Below are 21,508 nucleotides of genomic sequence, written 5' to 3'. Positions count from 1 at the left end.
GTTGTCAGGCGTGGGTTGGTCATAGATTTTTGGGGTGTCCCTCTGTCGGTTGATCATTTTCATTTCCATCCTTTCGTTCCTCACACATCACCATATCAGTCCATAGCAGTAGAGATACCCAGCATTGAGATTTGATGGGTTTTCAAAGTGGTCCTTTAATTTTTTTGTGCAGTTTATAATAAGTAACGAGTTAGAACTGAACCTATATAAATAATAATATACTAAATAACTGCCAGCATGGGTTCCTGGTTGGAAGATCTTGCCAAACCAATCTTTTAGACTGGAATAGTTGACAAAAACAAAGCACATGTCACAATTGACTTTGATTGGGGTGGAGTGGTGGCTCTGAAGCAGCAGATAGTTGCAGCAATTGGAAGGTTGCTGGTTCGAATCCCATAAATGCCAGAAGTGACTCTACTCCATTGGGAACCTTGAGCAAGACCCTCAACCTGCAATTGCTTCATCCTGGGTATGACGTTAACATGCATCAAGGCCTTCAAGCAGGTCCTCCAGGTTGCAGGGAAAACCAGTGGCAGGATTGGCACTCCAGCTACCGTAAAAACCTCACAGTGTTCCAGTGTTCCAGTGTGGTGCTGGGGTGTCACCCGCAGCACAGCTGCATTTGGGTCCCAATCTGGAGGTTTCTACACGTGGCAATTGCGGCAATGCATTGTAATCTGCAAATGCTCCCAACCTCTTTGATTCGGTCGTCCCACACTGTTGACTAATTCTGAAACTAGAAACTACAGGCATCAGAGGTAACGTACAAAACTGGAAATCAGATTGGTGAACCAGCATGAAACAAAGAGTGCAGGTAAGAGGAAAATGGAGTGAGATCATCAGTGGAGTCCATCTGGGCTCTGTCCTTGGACTAGTGTTAGATCGGTACTAAAATTCTGACTTCGGAATTGATAGCACTTTTTGGGACTCCGTACTGGAAATCAAAATGGTACCAAAAAAAACTAATGGATAACAGGAGTTATCGCCCCGTCCCAAAGCAGCCTCCCTGTTCCGCCACGCAAGTGCACACCTCCCAGCATCGCCACCCTCCACAAATCAATACAAGGAGCGGGCGTTTTGGTGAAGACAGCAACACGTAATACACATATATTTCATCAGAGAGTGGGGAAGGTGGAGCAGATCTCCGGCAGTTGTGATCAACTGAATGCAAGGTGCATGAAAACTACGACTTACTTCTGGTACCGAAGTTAAGGAAATACCAGTGTACTGTACGGTTTTAAAAATGGCCTTTATCAGTACTTTTTCAATACCAATATACTGTGCAACCCTACCTCAGACCCTCAATTACTTTTTCTGGTTTATAGTAATACCACTGACTGCCAAACTGGCGAAACTAGCAGATACGAAAATTGGAGGAATGGCAGACACTGAGGGGGCAGCAAAAACGATCCAAAAAGGTTCGACAAGTATCCAAAATGGAGGAAAGTGCAGTTTAAGAAAAGTGCAAAGTGCTACACATAGGGAAAAGTAACAGAAATTATAAGTGATAGATAGATAGATAGATTTATTCATCCCCTCAAGGAAATTCAGGAAGATGGGACACACTGTTGTAAAGGAAGCAACCTCTGAGAAGGATTTAGGGGTGAATGTGGACACAACATTTTCACCATCTTAGCAGTGCACAGAAGTGATTAAAAAAGCAAATTAAATGTCAGGCAACGTCATAAAAAAACACTAAATATGAATTAAGGTATATTACACTCAGACTATATAATAAAATTGATGAGCCATTGCATGAAGTTATGGGAAAGAGTAGTGGAAGCTCGGTTAAGAAGTGAGGTGATGATTAGTGAGCAGCAGGATGGTTTCATGCCAAGAAAGAGCACCACAGGTGTGATGTCTGCTCTGAGGATGTTGATGGAGAAGTAAAGAGAAGGCCAGAAGAAGTTGCATTGTGTCTTTGTGGACCTGGAGAAAGCATATGACAGAGGGCATCGAGAGGAGCTGTGGAATTGTATGAGGAAGTTGGGAGTAGCAGAGAAGTACGTAAGAGTTGTACAGGATATGTACAAGGGACGTGTGACAGTGGTGAGGTCTGTGGTGGGAGTGAGGGAGGTGGGATTACATCAGGGATCGGATCGGAGCCTTTTCTTATTTGCAGTGGTGATGGACAGGTTGACAGATGAGATTAGACAGGAGTCCCCGTGGACTGTGATGTTTGCTGATGACACTTTGTGATCTGTAGCGAGAGTAGGGAGCAGGTTGAGGAGACCCTGGAGAGGTGGAGATATGCTGTAGAGAGTAGAGGAATGAAGGTCAGTGGGACCACCAAGACAGAATACATGTGTGTGAATGAGAGGGAGGTCAATGGAATGGTGAGGATGCAAGGAGTAGAGCTGGCAAAGGTGGATGAGATACTTGGGATCAACAGTACAGAGTAACAGGGATTGAGGAAGAGAAGTGAAGAAGAGAGTGCAGGCAGGATGGAGTGGGTGGAGAAGAGTGTCAGGAGTGATTTGTGACAGACGGGTATCAGCAAGAGTCAAAGGGAAGGTCTACAGGATGGTAGTGAGACCAGCCATGTTATATGGGCTGGAGACGGTGGCACAGGAGACAGAGCTGGAGGTGGCAGAGTTAAAGATGCTAAGATTTGCATTGGGTGTGACGAGGATGGATAGAATTAGAAATGAGGACATTAGAGGGTCAGCTCTGGTGGGACGGTTGGGAGACAAAGTCAGAGAGGCGAGATTGCACTGGTTTGGACATGTGCAGAGGAGAGATGCTGGGAATATTGGGAGAAGGATGCTAAGGGTAGAGCTGCCAGGCAACAGAAAAAGAGGAAAGCCTAAGAGAAGGTTTATGGATGTGGTGAGAGAGGACATGCAGGTGATGGGTGTAACAGAGCAAGATGATGAGGACAGAAAGATATTGAAGAAGATGACCCGCTGTGGCGACCCCTAACGGCAGCAGCCGAAAGAAGAAGAAGAACGCTCAGACTATATAATGCAGTAGTGATACCACATCCGGAGTATTCTGGTGACCAAGCTAGAAGAAAGACATAGCAGCACTTGAAGAAGGGCAGTGAAAAGCAACCAAGTGCATCCCAGGAAATGTCGTAATCTGACAAATTCAAAGAGAATTAAACCTGTTTGGATTCCAGCAACGGAGACCATGCATGAGGACCTTATCCAGGTCTTCCACATCCTCAAAGGCACTGATGAATAAGATCCAGCAGAATTCTTTCAGCTCAACGGTGAACCACGTACTAAAAGAGACCTGTCGGAAATTAAGGGAAAGTACATTTAGGACTGAAGCCAGGAAGCACTTCTTTAATCAAACAGCTGTGGAATTCTGGAACACACTATTGAGTCATGGAGTTAGATCATAAAAACAAAAGAAATTTGACTAATGAAAGGAGACTATTCAATCCATCAGGCTTGTTTGTTTAACTAATAGCTAAGCTGTTTCAAGGCATCTTCTAGATACTTCAAGCAGAAATCCTTCAAAGTTTTAGGACTGAAGCCAGAAAGCAGCTATTTATGAAAATAGTTGTGGGAATCTGGAACAAACTACTGAAAGACGGAGTTGAAGCAGACACAGTGACAGCCCTTAAGAAATGTCTGGGTCAGATATGGGGACAGCTTAGCTAGTAGGTAAACAAATGAGTGACAAATGGACGGAATGGTCTCTTCTTGTTTGTCAGATTTCTTATGTAATTGGTGCAGCAGGAACCTCAGCCCTGATGTTCTCAGACATCCGTGTAAGAAACACGTAAGTGCCACTGAGGCTACTGGGACCCTCGCCAAGAATCTGGTAGAAACTGTCGTTTTTATTTTACCCAATAAGATGGCTTCATCCGGTCTCTTGTTTTTATGCATTCTTTAACACTTACGCCATCCCTGCCTTCAACATTATGACAGGCTTCCCACACACAGGCAGTCAGTTGACCGCTGGCTGTCAAATGTCTCGCCGATGCCAAGATGTCTCCAGTCTGAGGCTAACAAGGGCCCTGAAAAAGGTGGCATAACGTCCGATCCTCCTCTCACAATTGTAACTCGGTCAGCGCCCACATACCGATGTGAACAACTGTGACGGAGGCGGGGGAATGGGGGTTCGGACGTTCTACTTTTACCCAGCCGTCCGTCTGTCCACCCGCCGCCCTCGTTTTCGAACAGCTGACAAGACAACAATGCGGAAGGAAACGAGGCGAGGCCACCGCACGCAGCCGGGGACCTGCCTAGCAACAGAGCTTGGTCTCCAATCGAGAGGCTGCAGGCGGGAGCTACTAGCGCAGAGGTACATGGGAGAAGACGTCGACTCTGGCGCGTGCGGCCGCACTCGAGCCACGCCCATATTTTGGGCGGGCTAACTGTTCGCGACTTTGATTGGCTGCCGGGTGTAAGGAACGATGAATGGAATCGGTGAATGAAGAGTCTGTGCATGGGCCGCAGCAAGCGCGCGTTTCGGCTGGATGTCACCAAGGCTCGTGAAGATGTTCGCCTCGCGGTGAGCACCGGCGGGTAAGTAACAAAATGAGAGTAGGGAAATGATTGGGGACAATGAGCAAGATTGGCCAGGAAAATGAGCTTTGAAGCAACAGCGGTAGCCGCGTTTGGTGTATCCCCGAAGTGGATAGCGAGGAAAGGCGCGAACGGCACCATGTGCAGACCTCAACTACCCCGCCTGGGCCCGAGGGGGAGGGGAGGAAAGAAAAGAAAAGAAAAACAAGTGGAAGTGCGAGGTGGGCCAAGGCGAGCACTCGAGGGTCCCGGCGGCTACAAACAAAGAGTAGCAGGGAGCTGGGGAAGGGGGGATTTAGGATAGGCCGAGCCGAGGCCCCCCTCTGCAACTTCCATCCAGAGCCCCCCTGGTTCTTCGCGTCTCGTGTGCCTCCGCTGGACTGCGCCCAGGCTCCCCTTCCACGCCTCCCAGCTCGGACAGGATGCGCTCCTCGTGTCGTTTGTTCTTGTCCAGTAGATTCGGGGATTTTCGTTGTGTGACTTTTTAGCAGACTTCGCTCCGTATTTACGCCCAGCATTGCCGTTTCCAGACTCTCGAGTTCACTTCCCAGTGTGCTTTTAACGCGATTTATGTAAGCTCAGGGATGGCGTCCCTCGGCATTTTTTTTACTAGTTTCCCCGAGGGCCTTGAGTTTGTCTGGCTTTAACTTCTGCGGAGCTTTTATCAGCTTTTTCATACTCCCCTAACTGCACATTTTATTCCCTGCCCCAACCAATTTCTATTCTTATTCGAGAAAAGTGGATTCTGGGATTGTCTGTAGTACACCTCTTTATTTGTCCCCAGAGGGTACTTTGACCAATTACAGAGGCTCTTTAAATATAAATAGACGCACACTATGATCTAAACCAACGGTCCCCAACTCCAATTCTGGACTGCCCCTGTGGCTGCTGGTTTTCATTCTAACTCTATTCTGAATTAGTGACCTGTTTTTGATGCTAATGAACTTCTTTTGAATTAATTTTATTTGAATTTTTTTTTTTAAGATTTGTTTCTCGGAAATTCTTCATCGTTCCTCTGAATTACTTCATTTCTTTCCTTTAAACAGAAATGAAATGTGAAGTGAGTGAGCCAACAGAAGACAAGTTCTGGTCCTCAAACTCCAAGCAATTTCATTCCAATTAGGTGCGGAGTCTTGTTGTTAATTAAACCCATTCTTTATTTCCATGGCTTGTTTCTATAGCACACATTTTTAAAATTGTTTTTTTTTTTCTTTTCTAAGAGCACTGTTAAAATGTTTTGGGGACCTCAGCAAATCAACATTCCTGAGACCTCCACCCTTTTTATTTTCAGATATTGTGCGATGGTCACAGGTTGCTGGTCATGTTTTTGTTTATTTCTCATTATTGCTTGGCAGCTAATTAAGGAAAAAGAAACAAGGAGTCTGACTCTTCAAGCGCAATGTCAATCAAAATGAATTCAAAAGAACTTCCTTAGCTGCAAACTGAGGTCACTAATTAAGAAAACGGTTAGAATGGAAAGCTGCAGCAACTGTGGCCCTCCAGGACTGGAGTTTGAGATCCTGGTCTAAACACACATCAGAACGACTAACGGGGCTGTAGAGTTGCACATAAAATCTTCATCTCCAACTTCGATTCCTCAGTATCTGTTACCTTCAACTTCTCAGTTTGTAATTAAACTCGTTGTATTTACTATGTTGATTGAAAGCACTCAACATACAACATACAAGGCATTGTGTTACTTCCGGTGTGACTCATCAGGCTGCTTTTTTAGCACTTGAACTTGTTGACGTTTGGGTTCAAAGGCTGTAGTGCTCACACACACTGAATTAATTACATTAAACATAAGACTAAACTTGAAAAAATGAAGCCATATTTTTATGCAAAGTCTAGAGAATAGTTTAATCAAGTCAGTATATGTGAAATGAAAAATTAACACATTATATGACAATTTACATTTAGTCGGAGTCGGTACATTTTTACGGACTGCAGTAACCCAATAATTGCTTCCAACTTCTCAGCCCTGCTCACTTAAAGGGAAGAACATTCAAAAGAGAAACTTCTGAATTGGCAGTCCCAGTGGGGTGCTATACGGGCGTGTTACTTTTTGGTATAAAGGAACCCTTAGTATGGTGGTTCCCGGGCCTTTTCAGGTGGTACGCATTGCGGCCCCTAAAATTTTAATTTATCTGTGTAAAACCCTTTATGACAAGCCTGTTGTGAGCAAAAACCAATGAAGCTGTTTAAATACAATAATACATGGATTCCCAAATTTAGTGTGGTGTGAATTTTCATCATTTGAATAAATAAAACCTATTATTCGAATCAGTATTTAGTTCGTTTAACGCTACCATAATTCCGTTTTGCGGAAGTCAACTTCTTCACTGTTTGAGCTTTTGGTCACTAGATGAAAGCACAATGCCGACACTATTTAGTCTTCGGTAACTCTGCCTCACAGAAACCGCTCGCGTTTGTTGTTATACGTGCACTGCCACTGTATCACATCGTAGTCACTAGATCTAAGCACAAAGCCGATACCATTTCGTCTTCGGTAACTGCGTCACATACAGGCCGAAGGCAGGATTTAGTTTCGGGCCGGAATTTACCAATTTATGCACATGCACACATTTTTTCATTAATTTTATGCATAATTTCTTCCAATTCTTTAACTTTTATTCAGATTTCGGGGAGGTTTAGACCCGAACATTACCCCCCTACAGCTCTCCCTCCCTTTCAACAAGGTGTGGGTGGTACGCAACTCACTTAACCTCAGGTGGTACTTGACGTCCAAAAGTTTGGGAACCCCTGCCTTCGTAGTTTTTCTTGGCACACTTCTGCTGAATAATCTGTTGTGTGAAAGTCCTCCGTGTTAGTGTGGCAGAGACAAGATGTGTAGCATTATTCATAATGGCACTCAGACCTGTTTTAATTACCTCCTTTGCTGCAACCTCCAGGGCGTCTAGAGTGTGTCCCATAGCATGCCCTTTTAATTTGCTTGTTGATTCGGTGGGCCTCTGTTGAAATGATGTTGCCAGGACAGCACACCACAAGGGTAGAAAAATTGCACTGGCTATCAGAAGATGTGAAATATTTTGCTACCCACATTAAAGGAATGCAGTCTCTTTTTTAAAAAAAAAAAAAAAAAATGGAGCATGCTTTGCCCTTAACTCTTTGAGGGCTGAATATTTTTTCCAGTTTTCTGAAAAGCACACAAAGAAATAGTTTCACACGGAAATCCATATAAAACATTTTTTGCTGCATGTCGCGGCTGGGGTCGGCAACTCTGCCAGCACCTCAATGACCAGCAGGAATATGTGTTGGGCCAGCTGCTTAACTGTCTTCGCGCAGCAGTAGTGGTCACAGTGGGATATAATATGGCTTTTCAGTGTAAGAGGCGGTCCTCCCGGCTGAACGTTGGCGTAGGCGCATTAGCTATATGGACATGTTCAGCACCACGATCAGCTGATGCTGATCCCTTCACTTTCATTTTCGATCTCCAGATCACTTGCATCAAAATCCAACAACTCGGAGTCTGACTCAGTGATACGACACACAAAACGTCATCCAAAGAGTATTTTGCTTTGCGCATTCACTTTGGTCTCTGGTCAGATGTCAATGCCATGTGAGGGGTTGTTTGCTCTTTGCTACTCGCGCACGAGCAAGAAATCTCGGTCAAATCAACAAAGCTAACTTTAAAGAGAGTTGAGCTAACACAACGGCAAGTTTTGTCACAGTTTAAAGCCGATTACCGTCCTCTACCCCTGAATTTCGACAAAAGTTGACATCCGCCCTGTTAAATAGCTTTTCTGTGTTATGACTGCAGTCCAACTTTTCACTGACATGGAACCCCAAGTACTTCTAGCAGGTCACCACATCCTCTCCCTGAATAATGACCAGTCATAGAGGCTCTTTGGTGCAGCGAAGGTTGTTAATCAGTTCCTTAATTTTTGCTGAAGTTCCAGATGATTCTTTTTTTCCACCTGACTTTTATACTTTCATTCCTCTTATCAGTACACCCCATAATTGCAGAATTGTCTTGAGAATTTCTGCAAGTGATATGATCTGCTGTTATTTTTTAGTCTGAGGTGTACAGAATGAAGAGAAAACGAGACAAGATTGTTCCTTGTAGTGCTTACCATAGTTCTGTGGGATGAAAATTTGTTTTGTACCCATGTTTATCAAGTGTCTTATGGTAGGAAAAATGGTCCTAACTAGTTCAAAAATTCTGAGTGGTGCAAATTTGGCCCTACTCTTGGGAGTAGTAGTAAACGCATTTTTATCAGTTTTCCTAATTTAGGAAAGAACCCCTAGCTTAATCGGAGCTTGTGAGCTGTCCTAACTTGCTAGCAGGTATCAGAAAATGGCATTCGGCAGATATTGGCATGCACTTCCCCAGGAAAGGCTGAATGTTTTGGAAACACTTTATAACAATGAACCCACTCATATCAGTTTGACGGAGATGGAATAGTGTTTGTAACTAGTCTTGCATACGTTACATAATCGCTTCATCTACACAAAGAAGCATTGCTATTTTACCTGAAATGAAAAATGTTGATAGCGTTACTTTTTTGGCCGCAAGGAAAATGCACTTTTGCTGTAGTGATGATCTGGGTCTCTCACAATCGGGTCATTTCTCAAATTTTCCACTAAACTCTGAAGGGCCTTACGATGCAAGAGGTGATATGCAGATGTATTCATTTTCACACCATTCCATGTGTGGTAATGTTGGAGCAAGGTGCAATTTGGCATGCACATAAAGATCGTTGCCCCAAGTGTGGATGAGCACACGTATGGGAATTGCAAGTGATCTCGTATTGACAGTACTCGGGTGGCCATGGATATAAAATTTGTTCGGCATATTACTCTAAAGCAGTGGTCTCAGTTCTGGAAGGCCGCAGTAGCGGCAGTTTTTCATTATAACCATTTTCTTAATTGGTGACCATCTTTTGCTGCTAATTAACTTGTGTTTTTTTTTTAAGATTTGTTCCCCGGAATTTCTTCATCGTTCCTTTGAATTGCTTCATTTCTTTCTTTAAACAGGAATGAAATGCGAAGTGAGTGAGCCAACAGAAGACCAGCTATGTCAGGGCCTCAAACTCCAAACAATTTCATTCCAACCAGCTGCTTAATTGGGCGCCGAGTCTTGTTGTTAGTTAAACCCGTTCTTTAATTCCATGGCTTGTTGCTGCTCTTGTTGCGCAATAGCACACATTTTCAAAATTGATTTTTTTTTTCTTTACTTTTCTAAAGAGCACTTTTGAAATGTTTTGGGGGTCCTGAGAAGATCAACATTCCTGAGACCTCCACCTTTTTTATTTTCAGATACTGTATGATGGTCACAGTTTGCTGCTCATGTTTTGGCTCATTTTGTGTATCATTATTGTTTGGCTGCTAAGTAAGGAAAAAGAAACAGTTGCTGGGTCTGAGTCTTAAAGAGCAAGTCAATTAAAATTAATTCCAAACACGTTAATTAGCAGCAAAAAACAGGTCACTAATTGAGAATAGGGTTAGAATGAAAAGCTGCAGCAACTGCGGCCCTCTAGGACTGGAGTTTGGGATCGCTGCTCTAAAGATGGGTGGATCTGCATGGGTGTTGAGGAGCAAAATGTTACCAACGTAGACTGAACTCTGCGTTACACAAACCCTTGAAATATTCACATTGCACTTTATAAACCTAAGAAGGTGAGGGGTAGATGAATACTACAACATTTATTTCTAGAGCACATTTTCATACAGATGATGTAGCTCAAAGTGCTTTACAGGATGAAGAAAGAAGAAAGACAAAGTATAAAAAATTAGGCAATACTAATTAACATATAATAAAAGCAAGGTCTGATGGCCAGGGAGGACAGAAAATACAAAATACAGCCTCGTACAATATAAGGAGGGAATCGCGGAGATGGACATGGCATACAGCACTGAAAGCTGATCGGCAACTGTGGAAGGGTACATACGACTTGGAGCCGCAGCCGATTTCAGTAACTCTTACTTTACAAGGCATTTCCTTTTCTGAAAGTACAGCTGTGCATCATTTATCGTGGAATAAATGTCTTTTATCGGGGCTTACTCTCATTCACTGTGTGTCTTGGGTTTGCCCACCGTGGTGCTCTTTACACTAGTATTCTTAATGGTTTTGTGAACTGGCAACAGTTAGAAGCAGCTTAACACAATATCCTGTCATCTTCTTCCTTTTCTCATCTTCCTACTTTGAATATTTATTATTATTACCTTTCTGGTGAAGATGTAGCATCAGTATCTGAAAACTACAAAACATAAGGGCCAAATCTGTAGCAAGGGGTTGTGTAAAATCATGATGTCATTCATTCTCAGACATGGACGAGTAGAATGCTTTGTAACAACGTCTCATATTCTCCTCTGAAGTAGGACAAATTCTTATCCTAGTCAGACTTTTAGTGCAATTCTAAGGTGCTTGATATGTATGGGCACTAATCTTCCTTTTTACTGTGTTTAAAATTCCAGGTATAACTGGCCAGCAGGCTGTTTCTGAAATTTTATAAGCTTGCTGAACCAGTCTTCCTGCTACGCTTGCACAACATGATTTTCTTCAGAAGTTTATTAGTAGCCCAGTGTTTGCACTGTCAGGCTGCAATTTCAGAGATTCCGAAATGCTACCATGTTTTTTAAAGGAATACTCTGTTATGCCATGTTTTGTAGTGGTGGCTGAGACAAGTTTTAATGTTATGTTTTTGAGGAGAAGGTAAATGACAGAAATTATAGTAGAACAGAAGCCAATTGTGGCCAGCACTGGACAATGGCAAACAATGCGGGAGAAAATGCCCATGAAAAAAATTTTCATGTTCATTTTGCATAATTCACTTGTCCGTTATACATTTTGTATGCTTAGGTTGGGAGCATGCACTGATAGGCGTATTGCCACCCCCACCACATGCTGAACCATCTCAGGATCCCAAATTGGGACTCAAGCATAGCTTAAACATGAAAAATGCATGCATTTTATTTTAAAATAGTGCCAGCAGCCATCCTGCTTTCAGAATAGGTAATCCACCTGAAGCAAAGCATGTTTGGGCCTGACCAGTACTTGGATGGGAGATCATCTAAGAAAAGCATGGGTTAGTGATGGAACAGGTATTGGTGAGGCTAGCTGAGGGCGCTTACTCGGTGGTCTGTTTGTGAATCCCAATGACATGGGCACTGTGCTTTGGATGGGATGTAAAACCGAAGTCTTGAATCTCTGTTGTCATTAAAGATCTCTGGGCATTTTTTGAAGTGTAAGGTTTATCCTAGGTATGCTCTGATCAGGTTTTTTAAGACCAATACCGATTTTATTATGTGATTGGGCGATTCTGGTTCATATACAAACCGGATTCCAAAAAAGTTGGGACACTAAACAAATTGTGAATAAAAACTGAATGCAATGATGTGGAGATGGCAAATGTCAATATTTTATTTGTAATGGAACGTAGATGACAGATCAAACGTTTAATCCGAGTAAATGTATCATTTTAAAGGAAAAATATGTTGATTCAAAATTTCACGGTGTCAACAAATCCCCAAAAAGTTGGGACAAGTAGCAATAAGAGGCTGGAAAAAGTAAATTTGAGCATAACGAAGAGCTGGAAGACCAATCAACAGTAATTAGGTCAATTGGCAACATGATTGGGTATAAAAAGAGCTTCTCAGAGTGGCAGTGTCTCTCAGAAGCCAAGATGGGTAGAGGATCACCAATTCCCACAATGTTGCGCAGAAAGATAGTGGAGCAATATCAGAAAGGTGTTACCCAGCGAAAAATTGCAAAGACTTTGCATCTATCATCATCAACTGTGCATAACATCATCCGAAGATTCAGAGAATCTGGAACAATCTCTGTGCGTAAGGGTCAAGGCCGTAAAACCATACTGGATGCCCGTGATCTCCGGACCCTTAAATGACACTGCACCACAAACAGGAATGCTACTGTAAAGGAAATCACAGAATGGGCTCAGGAATACTTCCAGAAACCATTGTCAGTGAACACAATCCACCGTGCCATCCGCCGTTGCCAGCTGAAACTCTACAGTGCAAAGAAGAAGCCATTTCTAAGCAAGATCCACAAGCTCAGGCGTTGTCACTGGGCCAGGGATCATTTAAAATGGAGTGTGGCAAAATGGAAGACTGTTCTGTGGTCAGACGAGTCACGATTCGAAGTTTTTTGGAAATCTGGGACGCCATGTCATCCGGACCAAAGAGGACAAGGACAACCCAAGTTGTTATCAACGCTCAGTTCAGAAGCCTGCATCTCTGATGGTATGGGGTTGCATGAGTGCGTGTGGCATGGGCAGCTTGCATGTCTGGAAAGGCACCATCAATGCAGAAAAATATATTCAGGTTCTAGAACAACATATGCTCCCATCCAGACGTCATCTCTTTCAGGGAAGACCCTGCATTTTTCAACAAGATAATGCCAGACCACATTCTGCATCAATCACAACATCATGGCTGTCTAGGAGAAGGATCCGGGTACTGAAATGGCCAGTCTGCAGTCCAGATCTTTCACCTATAGAGAACATTTGGCTCATCATAAAGAGGAAGGTGCGACAAAGAAGGCCCAAGACGATTGAACAAGTTAGAGGCCTGTATTAGACAAGAATGGGAGAGCATTCCTATTTCTAAACTTGAGAAACTGGTCTCCTCGGTCCCCAGACGTCCTGAGTGTTGTAAGAAGGGGAGATGCCACACAGTGGTGAAAATGGCCTTGTCCCAACTTTTTTGGGATTTGTTGACACCATGAAATTCTGAATCAACATATTTTTCCCTTAAAATGATACATTTTCTCAGTTTAAACTTTTGTTCTGTGATTTATGTTCTATTCTGAATAAAATATTAGAAGTTGGCACCTCCACATCATTGCATTCAGTTTTTATTCACGATTTGTATAGTGTCCCAACTTTTTATATATATATATATATATATATATATATATATATATATATATATATATATATATATAATTCAAAATATTGTAACAAAGGCACTATATGGGTGCCTGACCCAACACAGATGGACACAGGGGGCATGTGTAAAATAAACTTATTTTTCTTCACCTGTGGGGCACATCTTCCCCGTAATCTCCACATGCACAACTCAGTCCCAACTGCACAAACACCAAATTAAACACACAGCAAAGTACTTTTTTTTTTTTTTTTTCTTCCTCCATCATTCCTCTCAGGCAACCTCGTCCTCCTCCTCCTCCCAACTCTGGCTCCTGGAGTGGTGGCTGCTGGCCCCTTTTATTGCTGAGTTCCGGGTGTGGTGAAAACACTGCCCATAAGGGCTCAGGAGTTCCAGCTGCAGCACCCCCTGGTGGCGCTTGCGGGACCCAACACGGCTGCACCCAACTCCAATTCCCATGGAGCCCTGCTGAAAACTGAGGCACCGCTCCAACCCCAGGGGGGTGGCCATCTAGCCTCCAGGGTGAAGTATTGCACCGTCCAGGGCTGCTCCCCCTGAATATAGAGAGAAGGGGCGTCCTGGCCGTCTGCCACAATATAATTTTTACCCTGGAAGAGATTGCCTGTTCTCACTATCTCACCAGACCTACAAGCATCATTAACCTCCTTAGTGTTGCATTTTATTCCAAAAAATAAAAAAACATGTAAAAAGCATAGATTTTCTTGGCATGAGAAATTGCACTTGTAATAAATCTCAAATGTATAATATTATATAAATAATAATGTGAATGATAAATAAAAATTTGAACTGAACAATAATAAGAATAACTAATAATAATACTGCCAATTGATGCCAAAACAGTATATAATCTCAAAATGAGTCCTTTTGTGTGGTAAATCTAAAAAGATGGCAAAAGACACAATCCAACATCTTGCATGTTTCTTTTTGGATTTTCTTTCCAGATTTATCAGTTTAACGGCACACTGCATAGGTATGAGTTGGATTGTTTTTTTCTGTTGTAGGTATACAGCATAATCAATAAAATGTGTACCTAAAAGATGCTCTGGATTAATCCAATTCTTGATCTGAACAATCTGCTGTCGTGCAGCTGCTCCCCAGTATAATGGTATTTTACTGTATTACTACCGGTTCCATTATTTTATCTCCTTTTTAACTATTTTTTTCCTATTTGTTTTGTGTATCCAGTTGGAGAGGCGCTCGTAATTTTGCTGTAATTATTTTACATTGACAATAAAGGCTTTCAGTTTATCTGGGCTTGGGACTGGATCCATGCATTTATTTAAAATATTAACTAGCCCTGATGCCTATCAAAAATAGGTTAAAAAAAAAAAGTACAAATTTGCTGTCTGTTGCCGTACAAATATAGGAGAGCCTTTCTTGATCTGTGCTCCCTCTCTCGAGCACATTCCCAAAAGGCCTGCTTCTCAGATTTTCAGTTCGAGGCTCCTTGCTTGACTCCTTTTGTTTTTGTATTTCTGTATTTGATGGTGACTTTTAGCCTGCCTGCTACACCTTTTATTCCTCCTTGTGTTTCTCAGATTTTCACTTCCTCTTTCAAGCACGTCACCAAAGCCAAAGTGACCAATCGGATTGTTCTGTGGAACTGGGCATTCAGACTTCAGTGTTTTATTACATTGTAGTTGGCTGGAGAAAAAAACAATCTGCAGGGGTTCCACCCAGTGTACCTTACATAAATGATCTCAATCAGTCCTCGTGGTTTTCAGGCTTCACATGGAAGAACTTGATGATGGTCATGTTGGCCTCTGACCTTCAATACATCCATGTAAGGACAGCATGGTCGGACCTTACTTTTATTCTGTGTTAATTGGTATTGCCTAATATTTTTATATTTTGTCTTTTTTTCTCTCTCTCTCTCTCTCTTCATTCTGTAAAGCAGGAGTCACCAAGTCCGGTCCTGGAGGACCACTCTGGCTGCAGGTTTTCATTCCCACCCCTTCTTCCCCCCCCCCCCTTTTTTTTGAGTGCCCTGTTTGTGCTGCTAATTAACTTCTTGTGAATTCATTTTAATTGAATTGCTTGTTTAAGATTTGTTCCCCTGAATTTCTTTATCGTTCCTCTGAATTGCTTCATTACTTTCCTTAAATGGCACCCAAACAGAAATGAATTGTGAAGTGAGGGAGCCAACAGAAGACCGACTAAGTCAGGGCCACAAACGCCAAACAATTTCACTCCAACCAGCTGCTTAATGAGGTGCCAGTTCTTGCAGTTAAACCCATTCATGTTGCTGCTCTCATGGTGCATTAGCAGACATTTCTGAAATTGTTCATCTCTTTCTAAGAGCCTGCTGGGGACCTGAGCATATCGTCATTCCTGAGGCCTTCATCTTTCTTTATTTTCAGATATTGTACTTTGGACACCATTTGTTTAGGCTCATTTTATATCTCATTATTGTTTGGCTGCTAATTAAGGAAAAACAATTAAGGGGTCTGAATCTTCAAGAGCAAGTCAATTAAAATTAGTTCAAAAGAAGTTAATTAGCAGCAAAAGCAGGTCACTAATTAAGAAAAAAGGGTGAGAATGAAAACCTGCAGCCATTGTGGTCCTCCAGGACCGGAGTTGGCGACCCCTGTTGTAAAGTACTTTGAGCTACATTTGTATGAAAATGTGTGTTAGAAATAAATGTTGTTGTAGATACTTCCAGAAAACACGGTATAAATGACACATTCCCATAATGCAGTGCTTTTTAAATGAAGATCGGATTCTTGAGTGAGGGGGAGAGGCAGATCCACAAATGGATAGCGGACTACTTGACTGTTACAATTTGTTCAGTGAAATATCGTGATTATATATTTTTTTTTTTTGATCCAACTCTACAAAGTACATGGTAGCATGTAAAATATCATTTTTGAGTAGAGTATTTCTTTAGTGAATTAGAAAATTGAGCTTTTTTGAAATGCCCTGTAAAATGAAGGTAATTTGATTGTGTCCTTGTGTAGGTTTAACGTAGGAACTGCCTGAGTGGTTAAGTTGGGCATATTGCAGGTGAACTGCTGCCGGTTGGAGTTGTGAGGAAAAGACTGAAGGAGCTGAACCTTTTCAATTTATGCTGTGTGATAAAGGTGCTATATATGTGCCCGACACAGACAGACACAGGAGGCACACTGATAAAACAAATAAATGTTTAATTTCTGGTGGTGCCTGCGGATCCTAACAGGGCTGCACCAAACTCCAGCTCCCATGAAGCCCTGCGGGAGTACAATACACCGCTGCAACCCAGGGGGGGTTGCTGCCATCTAGCATCCTGGGGGAGGTAACGTACTGGCCACGCTTGCTCCCCTGTTCCTCCTGGCGTGGAGGTGCCCTGGCAGCACACTACAGCTCTTAATTAAGCACTTAACCACTGACAGACGTTAAGAGGTGACATGAAGTGTTTAAATTTATGATGTGAATTAGTCCACTGGGTCAAAACTATTAGTTAAAATGAGTTCCAACAAGAACACAAACACAGCTGGAAACTTCTTAAGGTAAATTTCATACAAATGTTAGGAAGTCTTTATTCATACAGAGAACTTGATCACTTATTTCATGTGTCTACAGTTTTAATTGACATTGATAAATTTAAAATTGATGTTTTTTGCAGGGCTGTGGAGTGGGTAGATAAATGCTCTGACTCCTCAGTTTCTAAATCTTCCGACTCTCCGACTCCTCTGTATGTATATACTATGCTAATGTATTTTCTACATCCATTGAAGGAAAGGAAGGCAACATGCATGTCATTTCACCACAGAACTACTGGCTAGGAAGCCAACACTCTACTATAATGCCAGATTAAAGACAAACACAATTGATTGGCGGCCGCAGATTGCGGGTGTTCACATGGACGGACAGATCCAGCTTGCCGAAAATCTTGACCACCGCCCCCCATCCAAAGTAATGTGACGCCTCTGTCTGCTGCAGTGGCTGTCTCCTCTGTCAGCCAGCCGGAAGTTTAGTGCATTGTGTCACTCACCGGCCAGCTGATCAGCAGAACGAGCCTCTGCTGGAGACAGGTAGGGAGATCAGTGTTCTCGGCTCCTTCGTCCCCCTTCACTAGCGCATAGCGAAAGGGAGCCGATGGAGCTGAGAACACACCAGATGATATTTCAGGCGTTTGACGCGTGATGACTCGTCGAACGGCCGAAAAATCGGCAGTGCATCTGTAAATGTATGGGGGGCTTTAGGCTAGGTTCACAGTTCCCTGTAACAGTGGAACACGACACAATGGAAAGCGGTGCCGCACCTTACCTGTGCATTACATCCCATAAAGTGACGCATACAGTCAATGAAAAGCGTGCTTCATGGTTACTTGACATGTTCGTTTTGTGGTAACATTATGCACTGCATGCATTGGGCTTTATTCTTACAGCAGAGAAGTAGTTTATTATGACTGTTTGTGAATTGGGACATTTCAACTTACTTTTTTAATTCCCATTTAAATTTAGGAGGAGTCGGAGTCGGTTAACTTTTTGCCGACTCCGACTCCAGGTACCCAAAATTGACTCCACAGCCCTGGTTTTTTGATACATTTGGTGGATAGGATTGGCAGGCTTTGTTGGACTGAACGGCCTGTTCTCATCAAAAGCTTTTCAGATGTGCACACCTAGCCTGTGTTGTCACATTTACCTGAAAACCGGTCGCAAAAAAGGTGATCAGATTGATTAGAGTTGGTCTGTTGAAATTTGCAACATATTTTCACAATTGTGCGTATTCAAATTAATGAGACTGTTTGAAGCTATGCCACTTCATCACGCATCATTCCTACTCCTTAATTAGGTGAGAGCAAAAGAAATCCTGATGTGCAATTAAATGGTGTGTAACAGTTGAGTTTTGCTTTGCCATTTTCTGACATCTTTATTTACACATGTGAATCATTTAGGACATGATCAAATTGTACTGTTACTGTAGTGCTGTAACACTAGAGCTTTATTGATTTCAACAAAATTCATAAATGTGCATATTTACACCAGACATGAGACCACTAGCTTTTTTTGGGGTTGTTGTGAAGGTTTCCAATGGAGTGGTGGAGAATAACTATCTTGCTTGCTTGCAGTTTTCAAATGTTTCATTGCTGTTGAGAAGACTTGACACATTCACTTAAGTGATACCCCACCTGTCCCCTTCACTTTATGGATAGTCAAGTGATCACTGATTTTTGGACCAGAGGGGCTAAGAGCAAGTGTAGCTTCATTTCATTATTTCCAAAATAGTTCCAGGTAAGTTGTACTTGGAAAGGTTTGTAGATCAAATGTCTTCATTTTAAAAATTTGGTGAAATTCAAAGCAACAGCGTTCACCTAAAGGAACACATTGATTATGCACACACACAAGTGCTTCTTTCTATGCTACTTATGTTTAAGGCTTAAGTACCTTGGTTTTCTTTAAGTTTCTTTCACATGAATTGTGACATACAGTACCTCTTGACATTTTGGTCAGAAATCTTTATGCCTCTACTATACCCTTTAGTCCAGTGGTCTCAAACCCTGGTCCTGGAGGGCCTCAGTGGCTAAAGACTTTCATTCTAACCCTTTTCTGAATTAGTGACCTGTTTTCACTGCTAATTAACTTCTTTTGAATTCATTTTAATTGACTTGTTCCTGAAGACTCAGACCCCTTACCGGTTTTTCCTTAATTAGCAGCCAAACAATAATGAGATATAAAATGAGTCAAAACGCGAGCAGCAAACTGTGTCCATCGTAGAAAATCTGAAGATAAAGAAAGACGAAGGTCTCAGGAACGTTGATGTGCTCAGGTGCCCAAAAATTTTTAACAGTGCTCCTAGAAAAGAGAAATCGACAATTATGGGAATGTATGCCGTTGTACAATGAGAGCAGCAACAAGCCATGGAATTAAAGAACAGGTTTAATTAACAACAAGACTCTGCATCTAATTAAGCAACAGGTTGGAGTTTGAGGCCCTGACTTAGTTGGTCTCCTGTTGGCTCACTCACTTTGTTTCATTTCTGCTTGGGTACCATTTATGGAAAGAAATGAAGCAATTCAGAGGAATGATGAAGGAATTCAGGGGAATAAATCCTAAAATCAATTAAAATGAAAATGAGTTAATTAGCAGTACAAATTGGTCACCAATTAAGAAAAGGGTTAGAATGAAAGCCTGTAGCCACAGTAGCTCTCCAGGACTGGAGCGGGAGACCCTGGTCTAATCTATCTAACAGTTCATGTTTCTGTGTAACTGTTCATTCTATTGTTACACCAGAAACAGACAGAACTTTATTTTCCCCCAGGAAGAAATTTGGCAATATAACAGTTTTAAGAATATTCCATTATCAAGTTAGCTTATAGGGAATCTTCCATTATCCATGTAGCTATGCTAAACCTACATTCTGTTCTAATTAAGTAAACACTTCTGTGAACTTACCGTTAACACTAACCTTCAAAAACTGGCTCATACAGCAAGAGTAATTGAAATATTAAGAAACTCAATATGACCCCCAGCCCTGACTGGGATTTATGAACACAAAATGGACAAAACTGATATTCCCACTTCTAGCATATGCATGTCTTTGTATGCGATCTCTTTCTTTTCTAAGTATGCATCTGCATTTCTGTAAGCAAGTCAACCTCCTGAAAAGTATCCCATCAGTAATTGTATGGAAGGCTGCTTCTCTCTTTAGCACTTGCAATCATTAAGTTCCAGATGTCATCACATCTGATACAAGGCAACAAGTCTGCCATATCAGTAAGGGAAATCCCATAGGCAGTGTTGTGCAAAAAGTAGATTCAGAATTGTTCACCAGAATCTCAAAACATTCAGACACCGAGGTAATAATGAGATATGACTTGAATCGCAACCTTTTGTAATTGATGATTATCACCATCCTGTGCTGGGAGGTAGCTGGAGAGAAATTAATTTTGGCATGGCTTGAAAGCAGTGAAGTACACACATACTGTACCTCATCCGTGTTTTATGGAACTGCGTGCTTTTTAAGATTAGATTGTAAACTGTTAAGTCCTGTGAGCTCGTTTGGTTATCTAATAGTTTTCTCATCCAGATACATTATAAAAGTTGTCAGGGTTTACTGAGCATGACTTGGTAGCTTGTTCCAAATTACCATTACCTTTCTTGTGAAGATGTGTGACTTCCGCAAGGTGTCCTAATACCCATGATTCACTCTTTGAATAATTCTTATGCATCACTTTTTATCAGTGCCTTTGACAAATTCTGAAGACCTGGATCAAAGTCCTTATGCTGCTCTCTCTGCTCAAGCCTAAAGATTTAATGTCCTTCGCCTATCCAGGGAGTGACTTGCCCTTTATTCCCAGGATGCACTTGGTTTCTTGTTTACACACAGGCCTGTAGATCCGCTAATTGTAACATGATGACCCAGAGCTGCACACAGCACTCCGCAAATGTGGTCTTACTAGCACATCTGAACAACATGGGCTAAGTTTTTATTCGCCTTGTAAATATCAAGTCAGTGTTGCCCATCTTGTATTTGTGTGGTATGAACTATACTTTCTCCTTTATGTACTACTTTGTACTTGACTGCCTTTTCAACATAATGAATTGTTCAAGTGTTTATTTTTCCTGTACCTCCAGTTTTCATATCCAAGTTTCTTGAGTTTAGTAACTATATCAGAATCTTTATTAATTTATATTAGAGTAACAGTCTGAGCAAAGATGGACTTCACTGATGTCCTTGTCCCATTCTTCTTCTATTTGTACTCTTTGTCTCTCTGGCCGATTAAGCATCTTGAAACCCAGTTGTGTATGTTACATCAGACACCAGTGGTTTTCTTGTTTCAGAATTAATCTGGATTGGTGTTGTAACAGAGACTGTTTGAAAGTACAATAAAGTTATCCTGTTTTTATATGGTTTGCTACTCGGGTTTCCTGATCAACAAAAAAAAAACTTGAGAAACTTGTAAAAGGTATAATGTACAACTATATGAATTAAATACAAATTGTCTTTCGTGTAAATGTGACATTCTGCTTTTTTTTTTTTTTTTGTTGATGTGATCATGAAAAGAATAGTCTTTCAGAAATGTTGCTCAATTTATAAAATACTTAAAAGTATGTGTTCCTAAAGGTAGTTCTTTCTCTATCTTCTATCATGTTTCCTTTTGTCTTTACCTGGAAGGGTACAAAGGCAAAATTGTCACGAGGCCTAGTGGCAGCAGA

The 21,508-nt window shown here is 41.8% G+C and overlaps 1 protein-coding gene across 3 annotated transcripts in view; it reads left to right on the top strand.

Moving 5' to 3' along the window:
- The first annotated feature begins 4,355 nt into the window (after positions 1 to 4,355).
- cdk4 (cyclin-dependent kinase 4) overlaps positions 4,356 to 21,508 on the top strand; it is a 51,433-nt gene continuing 34,280 nt past the window's right edge. For 2 of the 3 annotated variants that reach the window (XM_039746628.1, XM_039746629.1), the window contains exon 1: positions 4,357 to 4,481. The gene's annotated coding sequence lies outside the window, so the exon portion shown is untranslated. Of the gene's footprint in view, positions 4,482 to 5,527; positions 5,605 to 21,508 lie in introns of all 3 variants that reach the window. The other variant, XM_039746630.1, reaches the window with a different exon arrangement.

The sequence above is a fragment of the Polypterus senegalus genome, chromosome 3 (genome assembly GCF_016835505.1).
Source record: "Polypterus senegalus isolate Bchr_013 chromosome 3, ASM1683550v1, whole genome shotgun sequence".
Classification (NCBI taxonomy): Eukaryota; Metazoa; Chordata; class Cladistia; order Polypteriformes; family Polypteridae; genus Polypterus; species Polypterus senegalus.
Note: the sequence above shows the minus strand (reverse complement) of the source record. Positions and strands in the feature narration are given on the sequence as shown.